The sequence below is a fragment of the Formica exsecta genome, unplaced genomic scaffold, assembly GCF_003651465.1.
Source record: "Formica exsecta isolate Colony F162 unplaced genomic scaffold, ASM365146v1 scaffold155, whole genome shotgun sequence".
Classification (NCBI taxonomy): domain Eukaryota; kingdom Metazoa; phylum Arthropoda; class Insecta; order Hymenoptera; family Formicidae; genus Formica; species Formica exsecta.
This window is the reverse complement of record NW_021848872.1, coordinates 536,040-547,053: the sequence shown is the minus strand read 5'-3', so window position 1 is coordinate 547,053 and position 11,014 is coordinate 536,040. Positions and strand designations below refer to the sequence as shown.

The window sequence follows — 11,014 nt, the reverse complement described above, 5'->3', positions numbered from 1 at the left end:
ATATTTAAGTTCCTATCTCGCAGTGACACGAAAGTAGTTACAATTTCATAACTAACAAGGACAAATTTATGATTGGGATTTCTTTAAGACAACTAGAACTTTCCGATGAAATTTAATTACGTGATTTTATCATTATATATCAGTGATTGGAAATCATTCTCATCGTTAAGCCAAATTGCGTTTCTAGATTGTTTCATTACCTCGAACTATTCTGGACATCTCTCCCCAGATTAGATAACGTAGGAGCCAGAGGATCGAACTAAAATTCGTGTTGTGAAAGCTTGGTCCAATTATCAGTGTCTACGAGATTGCAAAGCAGCTTGTGTACCTTTATTATGTTAGCCGATCATCGACGATACGCTATTAAAGTTGGTGGTTCCATTTGCCTCAATAATTATATTTTCGATCATATCGAATGTTCAAATACGGTTTATTTATATTTAAAACCATAATATATCTCTCTCTCGACTTAAATCAAGGTTAAAAAAAAACCTTGCTTTTCAATATATCATAAAAGACTTCGTCATCATTACATTGCCCTGTATGTAAGTATATCGATCTTGGGAAATCAATAAACGAGATGCATATTTAACCTTTCGCAATCATACAATGATAAATATAGCATAACATATAGGACTATCTTTACACGGTGAGTTTATCGTAATCAAATGTATGTCAAAATATATGTCAAACATAATTTTTAAATTATTAATAGGATTATATTAAAACTTTCCGTTTATCTGTACCTATTTAAAGAATAAGTAAAGAAAAGATCAATATCGCGAGCAGAGTTAAATGGTTAGCCAGCGATGAGCGAGCTTATAATAATCATTATAGTGAACAGGTTAATGGACCAGCGTATAACCTGCGTTTTGTGCCATAGTTTTCTACGTGATATGACACAACGGGTCATTGGCATAATGAAGAAACTTGGCGCGGGGTCTCCGGCGGAAAGAGGAACGCGGAGAAAGATTTCGGGTGAACTTTTCCTCGTCGCTCCCGCGTGACGACGCGCGCGATGCAGGCCAGTAAGACTGACAAGAATAACGGGACGACGGACGAGGACGACGAAAAGTTCGAAAATTCGTTGAAGCGACGCCAGGGTTGGCGATAGGACAAAGAGGGACACGGAATGGCGGACCGAGGCACGTTTATCTTGCACTTCTTGCGGCCTTCGCCGCTCGCTCGTTCCCTACCACCCTGTATCCCTCTGCGACCGCCACCTCTCCTCCTTTCCCGCTTCTCCTGCTCACCTCCTAGCTACCGTTTGTTCTTTTGATTCTTTCCAGTCACTTCACCGCCATTGCCATTGCTCTGCCTGGCGTTGGCTTCCAAAGTAACCCCCGGGATCCTTGTGGAAAAGTTTGGTTATTTAATTTCCTACCGCGGTCCGCCAGAGTTCTCTCTCCCTCTTTCTTCCTTCTTTTATATCTCTTAGGGCTCTCACTCTCCGTTATTCTCTCCACATCCCTCTCGTTTCGCCGTCACTCATGCTACGAAACCGTCCACTTCTCCGCGAAGGACGACCGTTATTTCTTGTCGAGCTCTTTATTGCGAAATAACTTTTCAGAAGAAAAGATTTGTCGCGCGTGATCTTTGCGAAAGACAGATACAGCAGATTCCGCTATACTACGTATTCATTTCTAGCTCTGAAAATATTCCTGCGTATGTAATTCTTTGTTCCTGCAGTTGAATAGCTTGGTCTTCTTTTCAACGTTACAGTGATTGTATGGAAGATTACCTCTTTTTACATAGAACAGCGGGTAGGAAATCCGTTTAGAAAAATCTCAAATGTACATATGTATAACTATACATATATATATATATACTCAGCATGTATATAGATCGAGTAGCGTTAATATCGTGCCATGCTCAAATCTTTCCAACCGACTGATGCCATCTTTTCTCATCATCGACCTACACATTGCTTGTTTTTATTCAACTCTACGACCGCTTCGACCTTTCGATTGAGCCGTTGAATTGTCGGCGTTATCCAAACGAATCTTTTCGAATAAGGGTCCGCCGGCGAGAGCACATTCCCGGATATTCGCCAGTATATACAACTGCTCTCCATGGTTCGTTCGCGACAGCGACTGTGATCCGCATACGCGCGTGTGAGCGCGCGCGTATACGTACACGCGCGACGCACGCGTGTGGATATAGAAGCGCCGGCGTATAATTCAGTTTTACCCTGAAACGACTCATTTATATGCGTTCGTTTGATTGAATCTCTCCCGCGTGGTACCAGCGCTCTCTCGTTCTCTTCATCTCTCCCCCACTCGCTCTCCTTCTCTCTCGTTCGCACCCTCCCTACCGTTCGCACCCCGATAGTCGCCTCTTTTCGCTATGTGCGCACGGCCTCTTCTCTCCCTTCACCCTCGTCAACGCCAACGCGGTTAGCTGTTTCAATTTCCCCTCGCCGCACAAAACTGAAAGGCGTACCTGTCGTCTATTCTGTTCGCTCGTGGTACTTCTCGTTTTGCTCGCCGTTCGTTTCTTCCTTTTCCAAATTCGTTATCACTACCGCTCGCGTGTTTTTGTCATTTCGCACAAATGCATCGTCCACGTACACATGATGCATATCATTATTACCGACGTCCACAACATTATTGTTGACCATAATCACGTGGAATGCAATCGAGCCTGTGGTTGAGTAATCGCATGTGCGTTTGAGAACGCTACGGTCAACCGCGGATAACGGAGGAAACGCTGAAATTAAACAGTAATAATATTTGTGAATTTACATGTAAATTTTGCAAAAATTTGGATAATGTATATATTTTTGTGATGCACGGCAGCTAAATGTCTCGGGAATAACAAAACAATATTTTTAAAAAGTCAGCCGAAACTCGAGATACGTGCGGCAAATTTTCGTATTGTCATTTTTCAGTTAACACTTCTATCTAGTTCGAGGTGGAGATGCGTGAAACACGAACGATTATACGAGAGAAAATTCGATGGGAACTAAGCTCTACCAACGTAGGGACACGGAATGGATCTCCCCGCTGTCGTATTTTAGGGTGTACGCGTAATGCAATTATACCTTTACCCTCCGGTTTCGGGTTCATGAATATCAACGCTCGTTTGATTTGTATAATGTCGAGTTATTGTTCCGGAATCGAAACATCGGAAAGGGAGCGCATTATTCCAGTTCGAGTATTAGCGAGAGATTCGGCGAGCGAAGATATTCGAAGCAAAATTATCTTTCAATTCTCGCGATTATAACGGATGCGTTGGTTCACACAGGTATTTATAGAAGAAGAATATATTTGACAATATGTTGTGTGTAAATCGTTAGAACGATGATTTACAAGAACGCTCCATTGAATACTTGATAATTATCACCGCCTATTCGCTTCACTTTAATCAAGCATCTCGATCTGAGCGATTAACCGGCCCGCAGACACGATTAACGGCAATCGTCCCGAGCGTGTATACGATGGAACCACTAGGAATTAATAACGCCACTAGTACGATATCGAATGCGCCTGCTGGTTCGCGGCTTTTGGTAACCGTTCGCAACGCCGCGGTCTAAATGCCAATAGGGACGATATTACTGCGCACAGTGTGCGGTCGAAAGCGTCCAGCCATAAACATTTTATTTTATTTCCACGCCTCTATATCGTTAAAAATTTAATATATCGAACACTCAACTAAGAGATATGTTCTTTGGACCATCTTGCGGACGTAAAACTCGGTGACTAATCGACAGGAGCGCAAGAATAGAAAGCGCAAAGTATTATTGCCAAGTTTAAAAGCGCGACGCGCATTGAAAGTTTCCTGACGAGTCCTCCAATAAGAGCAATCATCAATATTTTATTGATATGTTTTAAGCTTACTGGGATTATAGACGCATCGATCTTTCTTGTCGACTACTCGATACTCCGGCCTGTATTCGGCATTTTCAATTGACAGTTCTAAAACCCCAAAGTTCCGCACCGGCGGGACGTATCGATCGCGTCCGCGCGCCACAAAATGCTCTCCAGGATGGACCGTTTATTCCGGCTGCTTGCTGTCCAATGACTAATTACTTCAGTTAACTGCTCGTGAAAAATGCACTACTGCCCGAATACCCCGAAAACGGAATGTATAATCAGGCCGAATTGGTCGGGACGAGAGAGAGAGAGAGAGAGAGAGATCGGGGGCAGGAGAGTGCGAGCAGCGAGTTGACGGCGGGGGGACGTACGATCGTTTCGAGCGAACGTCACACCGCGGTAATCACTGGTAATGCAGATGGCGGCTCGCCGATGGACGGCATTGACAATCAGCTATATAATTAGAGGCCTTGCCCACCAATTAAGCCGCATTCATCGGGCGCGACCGCCGGATTGCGCGAGCGTCTGCTCTCGCGAAAAGTCTGCGGATGGTAAGCGCGAGTTAATGTGCGGCGCAAACGACGCTCGTTAACGTAATTATGCGTTCGACTATTTCGCTGATCATCAGAATCCGTGTTGCATCCCTGTGGAAAAAAAAAAAACGTTTCGCATATCGCGCACAGTACGTATACGTCGATCATGAGCGACAGACCGTGCATTCACCGCGATAATCATTATTAATACCTAAATGCGGGCGGATCGGACGCGCTATCTAATATCGCTCGTAGCCATACGGTTAATTTGAAACTCTCGCTGCTCCACATATGCATTATTCTCACCTGGCGGAAGATAAACGTCGATATGAGGATTTCACATCGCCGCGCGACATATTGTCGTGACAGGCGCTTCCTGGGCGAGATCCATTTATATAGAACTAACGTGGCTAATATTTCAATGTCGATCGAAGTTACTATCACGCGCGTGACCCGCGTAACAACTCGCTCGCGAAATACGTGGCGTTTTCGTTTTTTTCTTTTTTTTTCTTTTTTTTTTTGTTTCCGACACGCCTAGATACACACGCTGAATCGTTTAACTGTCGTACAATCGTATTGTCCAATCTTGCGTATCTGCCGACGATTTGGCGGATCTATTACGACACGATTGGTCGCGATCGAACGGATTCTGTGAATTAAAATCGGTACGTGAGTTTTACCTTGGAACGATCGTGACTTGTCTTATAAGCACCTTACGAGAAGAGCAATCTTAAATGACGCGAATACGGATACAGGTGTGTCTTTGCGCTCAATACAGATATAATAATCTGCTTGGTCGCGTAAAAGTTTCGTTCCGTATGCGATCGTTAAATTCGAAATAATGCTATTGCCATTTTAGAACTAAAACCATTTTGTGCTGTGTAATCTTATACGCCCGTCGCTAAGTTCCATCCTAACTAAAGTTTTTGATCATTATTATTTTATTCTCTGCAAATTCATATTACAAATTAATATTAGTGTTATATATCAATTATTTAATATTTTATTAAATTTATATTATTATTTTAATAAAACATCCATTACATAATATATTAAATAAGAATGAGAAGGACGATATTGATAAAATATCATGGATAATGTCTCTGATTAAGAGGTTCTGGTAACTGATGAGACTCGGAGGAGCATGGACGAGCGTCATCCATTACACGAAAAGTTTTATCAACGTTACCATATATGTGTCATGTGTTCTCTCTATATTCTCAATATTATTTCTCGCGCTGGCAACCGCAAAACGGGTTCGTCGTAGAGCTCGAGGCTTCTCGCAGCGGTATTGAGCACTCGCTTAACGCTGAGATCACCACCTGAAATCGCGATTGTAGAAGCGCGGCCCGGAAGAGAAGATTCTCTCGAATGTTCTTATCGAAAGCTATTTTAGCCGAGCGGATACTACGCTCGCGCGATTACACGTCCGTGCTTCTATTTCTCTCTTCCAATTCTGTAGGAATGAGCGGCATGTTATAGAATCTGCTTCTGGCATACGTTTCAAACCTGGTTTGATCGTGGCAAAACCTTAATAAACGCGATTATAACGCTTTTAATTTATTACGAAAACGTATGTTGTGACTTTGACGACAATTGTAATTTATTCGTAGATTGTTATAATGATACGAAACAGTCTAAAGTATTGATCACGAAAATTTAACAAAGACTTCAATCGCTGGATGTAACAATATTTGTAACTCAAGTGTACGATCAAGTGACGAAAACTTGATATTAATTTGCCCCGCTCTTCGTGCGATTCAATTCTTTTTGCGAATGTCAAACAAATCTGTTCATCTGAGGCCACGAAGGGCGGACACAAGAGCAGCTATAAAATGAACGGCTTTGTGCCGTCGACGCGTGATACATCTCACTTAAATGCGGCGCACGATGTCGTTCGGATAGCGGGACATGACAGGCGCCTGTTTGCAGCGGTTGCTAACAAGACGTGAGAGTGGACTACACGAAAACCAAAGGCGCCAACGCCTTTGTGCGCCCCACGTTCTACTCTTTTTGCACTATTATTACCCATCGCGCCGATGTCTATTGCCCCAATACCGAGCGACGTATTGGTCGCAGCTGACTCGCACACTACCATGCATAACCACGTATTAATGAACGTACTATACAACACGGACGAGCCGAGCTTAACGCGTTGCTTGTACGGTGTAGTTTAATACGGCTGGGTGACCGTAAAGCCCCGGTTCCACGATGCGAGACAGAGGTCGAAGCGAGAAGAAGGGTTCCGCCAGGGGGTGGGTGGCGGTCCAGGTGTCGATATAATCGAGAGGCTTGCTCGTCATCAAAGTGCCACGTAGACCTCCTAGTATAGCACCGGCAACGGCACAACAGCAACAGCAACGACGACGCCGACGGTAGCAGCCCTCGTTAAAGCAAAAACGCGAGAGATGATGGATGGATGCTAAATTGCATTAATTAAATCCACCGTGACACCCTCGGCCGACGCAGCCCTTGGTATCACTCGGCGGCATTGCTCGGGCTTGTCTGTGATCGAGACGTGAGCCGTTTAACGGGGGTACGAGTCACTTTGATGATCACACCCCTTACAGATCCTCGTTCTCCGTCTATCTTCTCTTTCTCTCGTGCATTCACGTAATCTCTCCTTCTCCTTCTTCTTCTCTTCTTCACCTTCCGCACAACATCCATCGTACCAGAGAGGTACTTTATCAAAGACGCTTTACCTGACTAAAGTATTCTGTGAATCAGAACGGAATGCGGATTGTGCGAGACATGTTTTACTCGGGCTTCAGCTGGCCGACGCAACAGTGCGTTCTAATCGACCGCAGACGCACATTAGTACGCTCCGTACTAAAATTAGCAGGCATGAACGACGCCTTGTTTCCTGCAGCGCCGTTTGCGAAGAATCTGTTGGAGAAACAGTGGATCTACTATCGACAAGTCACGCGTATATCAATTAATTGGAGCCAGGATGCATACTAAACGAAATAAATTGCGTAATATTTTTTTTCCGTTTTGTTAATTCTTCAAATATTAGCTGAATTTGTCGAAACATTAGTTTTTGAAGCGATGCGATTTTGAAGCGATTTATGCCCATTTCGAAATTACGAGTTGTAAATTGAAATTACGAGTTGTGCAATAATAATGCTGGAAAGAGTAAAACTTTTTACACGATGACAACATCGTGCTATTCATATTTCTCTGACAATGAGTTTTATTTCTTGAGCAACATGGATGTTTACGCACCGCAGCCGTTTATTTAAGACATTTTAACCGACTAAATATTCTATGAATTAGAACCAAACGCGATGATCTATCATAAGCTGCGAGAATAATTGGAGAATGCGAGAACCTGTACCGAGCTTCATAATCGATCAAGGAATCGGCTAAAATTGAACACATATAAGATTCGAAGTCGAATTTATTGATCATGGGTAAGAAAGGCATTATCAAGCATAGTCTATTTTACAGCATCTAAATAGTTTAGAAATGATTATTAAATTCTATTCCTGTTATAGGAAAATATTTCTCGCATCTCTCTACGTGAAATCTATTCTTGTTTCTTGAACCAGCTGCCTTGAAACCCCTATTCATATTAACCTTTATTCAATACTCTTTTAAATCATATATATACAGCTTGGAAACCCATTTACGTTACATCGAAGTTTAATGCCTCCTTTCGGATCGGAATCAGCCGTGCATGCGTAGCGTAATCTTTGTAAAAAAAACTCAACATTTTCCCTTGCTGTTTTATATAGGATATAAAGCCGCAGTTAAGCGGATTTAACGGGACAAAAGAATATACGCGTGCACGCGAATTCTTACGGCTAAGTGAGATGTTCGGATCCCATATGGAGAAGGCAACGGGCTACACGTTCCCCTTCTTGAAGAGATAATGAGATCTCGATGCTTACCATGTGTTTCGGATGAGAGATAAGTGAGAGCCGTATCGCATAGATATTAAGTATAATTTAGTGGATTGGCCGGACGAAAAGGGAGGAAGAAGAAGATACCGAAAAAGGAAGAAACGATATCGCGTTATAAGAAACACGCACAGGTGTGTGTGAGTCTCGTTATAACAGGCTACATCCGCTCTGTCGTGTCTCTCAACGGAAGGAAATACTAAATAATAATAACGAGACAGTTATGCAATTATAACGCTGTTTAGGGCTTTGCGTGCAATATGGATGGACAATGCCTCTCGCCAACGTATATTAAATGGTAATTGTGGCGATTATTCTGTAAGCGTGAAAGTTTATAACTATAATATATTATTATCTCTTTTTCCGTCAAAATATTTTAAGCAAATTTATCGTATATAAGATTGATAAAATTTGTTTCGAGTTAACGTAATTTATCAATTTCTCATACTTTTATTTGCCATTTTATGTATCGCGACAATACTTTCAGTTTATATATTGTGCCGTGTTGTCGTACATGAATGAGGATAAAAGGATGACTATGAAGAGGCAGAAGTCTGTATAAAATTGCGAAACACACGGATAACGCTCGACTATACGAGGACACGGATTTTGTTGATCCGCGTGACGACAAATATTTTCAATTCGTTTGTACGAAAAAAAGATTCGTCGATTCGCGACTCAGATGCAACGAGGTGTGGAAGCATCAAAGGCGTGCGAAGCACTTCCGCGGAATAAGAGGATAATGTAGACTCGATTTGACGTCTTTGAATATTTAATATCGCACGAAGCCGTCTCATCACTTTCTTTCTCTCTCACTCGCGCCTTATCATGCGCGATGATTCAGACGCTTGCTACTATTGAATTACTATGGAATTAACGAAGGATCATGCTGTTCGCGAAGTAACATCGTGTTGCACATAACTGATCGCTTTCCGATATAGAAACATCATTTTCTATGAAATGTCTTCTTAGTTGTATTCTTATTACTCTTCTTTCTATATTAGACATATGACAGAAATGAGTAAAATGTGCAATCCCTATATAGTAAGTGAATATACACGAGATTCTCTCGACTTTATAAAATTTTCCATAGAACGCATCAGACATTTCGCAATTTCTTCAGCGCATTTATCGCGGAAAGGAGTTCTTACCCTCGAGTGTTCCACAACAGGCACGATTTTTGCGGACACATCCCGCTCGTGTCGTGCACACCGACGCTTTATATTTCAAATGTTGAACGCGACGATACCGGTGGGATGCAGTTTACGGTTTTTCCGGTGATTTGCCCCGCTCTCTTGCTGTACGCGCTCTCCCAAAAAGACGGTACCTCGGACCGCGCCAAGGTATAAGAGCAGTCGTAAGAAGCGTCGCGACGACGGGAGAAGGCCCGACCGAATGGCCTCATGCAATTCTAAACTATTTCAATGAAATGGGATAGAGCGACCGGTGGATTTGTTGGTCGCGGCACCCGACCCATCGTCTTTCTGTACCGCGAGCAGAGCACGAGAAAGAGAGACAGAGAGAGAGAAGGAGAGAACTAAGAAAAGCCACGCTTTTACACCGTCTCCTCGACTGGTTTTCCCTTTGTTCTAAAATTCTTACGACTTTCCTTACCCCCGTCGACTGCATCTTCACCGCGAGCAACAAAGGAAGTGGTCTGTAGCCCCGCTATAGTCGTAATACCCGGTATGTACCACCGCGCTACGCTCTCTACCGGGGTACAGAATTGTCTCCCCTTCCGCGTTACTATAGGAAAGACACTTTGTACCGTGGCCTGGATGCCGCGCAACTTTTTCAACCAGCCTCTGGGTTCAGCTAACTTCGAGGATTTTCGTATTAGCATATCGACTTATTCATACACCTCGCTTGACTTCGTTCTCGCGGTATCCTTCGGGCTGTATCGGTGCGCATGATGTAGCGGATGCTTGCAGTGTCGAACCTATATATCTCAATCCCACAAAATTTATTTTACTATACATATACGTCAGTGTGAATTTACCTTGTGAGAGACGGACGCCGGAGTGATATAATTCATAAAGAGAATTTTGATAATGCGGTCGTATTATTCATCAATTTTGCTAATTTATGTTAAGAGACATTGACAAAGAATAATTATATAATCAATTATTTGTTAATCGTCTGGTGTGCATTTCACAAGGAAAACTCGATATTGAACATGAATGAATACGCGATAAAAAAATAATAATTTGTCTTGCATAATTACGTCTGCTGTTCTTCGTCCTGATCAATTCATATAAATAATATGAATAGTCACCTAGAATAACAAGATTTCGCTTGTGTATTGTAATTACATTTACGCGCACTCAGTAGACCACTAACTGAATTTTCACTAACTGAATGATTTAGTCGGAATAATTGTGTTAACCGTTTTACTTCAATTATCGTTCGTTTGCGTCAACTATCAAATTGAAACGTTGAATTATGCTTATATATGAAGGCTCACAATTATTAGCCTTCTTTCATTTTAAATAGTTTAGCTCACTCCATGGAATTTCTTCTCGTTACATAAATTGATTTCACATCATAATCTTTTCTAATTTCTTTAGAATTCTATAATTTCATAGCAAATTGGATTCGACTGTAATATGACTTTTATGAGACTAAGAAAAGTTAAAAATTTATGTATAGGAAAATATTTAAATAAGTGGAAGAAAATTCGAGAATAAATTATAAAGGCGAGCTTTTTTTATTTTCTTAAATATTTTCTAATATTTCTAGTATTTTTTAAAAATATAGTATAGAT

General features: G+C 42.0%; 1 protein-coding gene across 3 annotated transcripts in view; it reads left to right on the top strand.

The window, feature by feature from the left end:
* The window catches only part of LOC115233019 (semaphorin-2A), a 367,181-nt gene that overhangs the window by 188,164 nt on the left and 168,003 nt on the right, over positions 1–11,014 (top strand). The window lies entirely within an intron of this gene.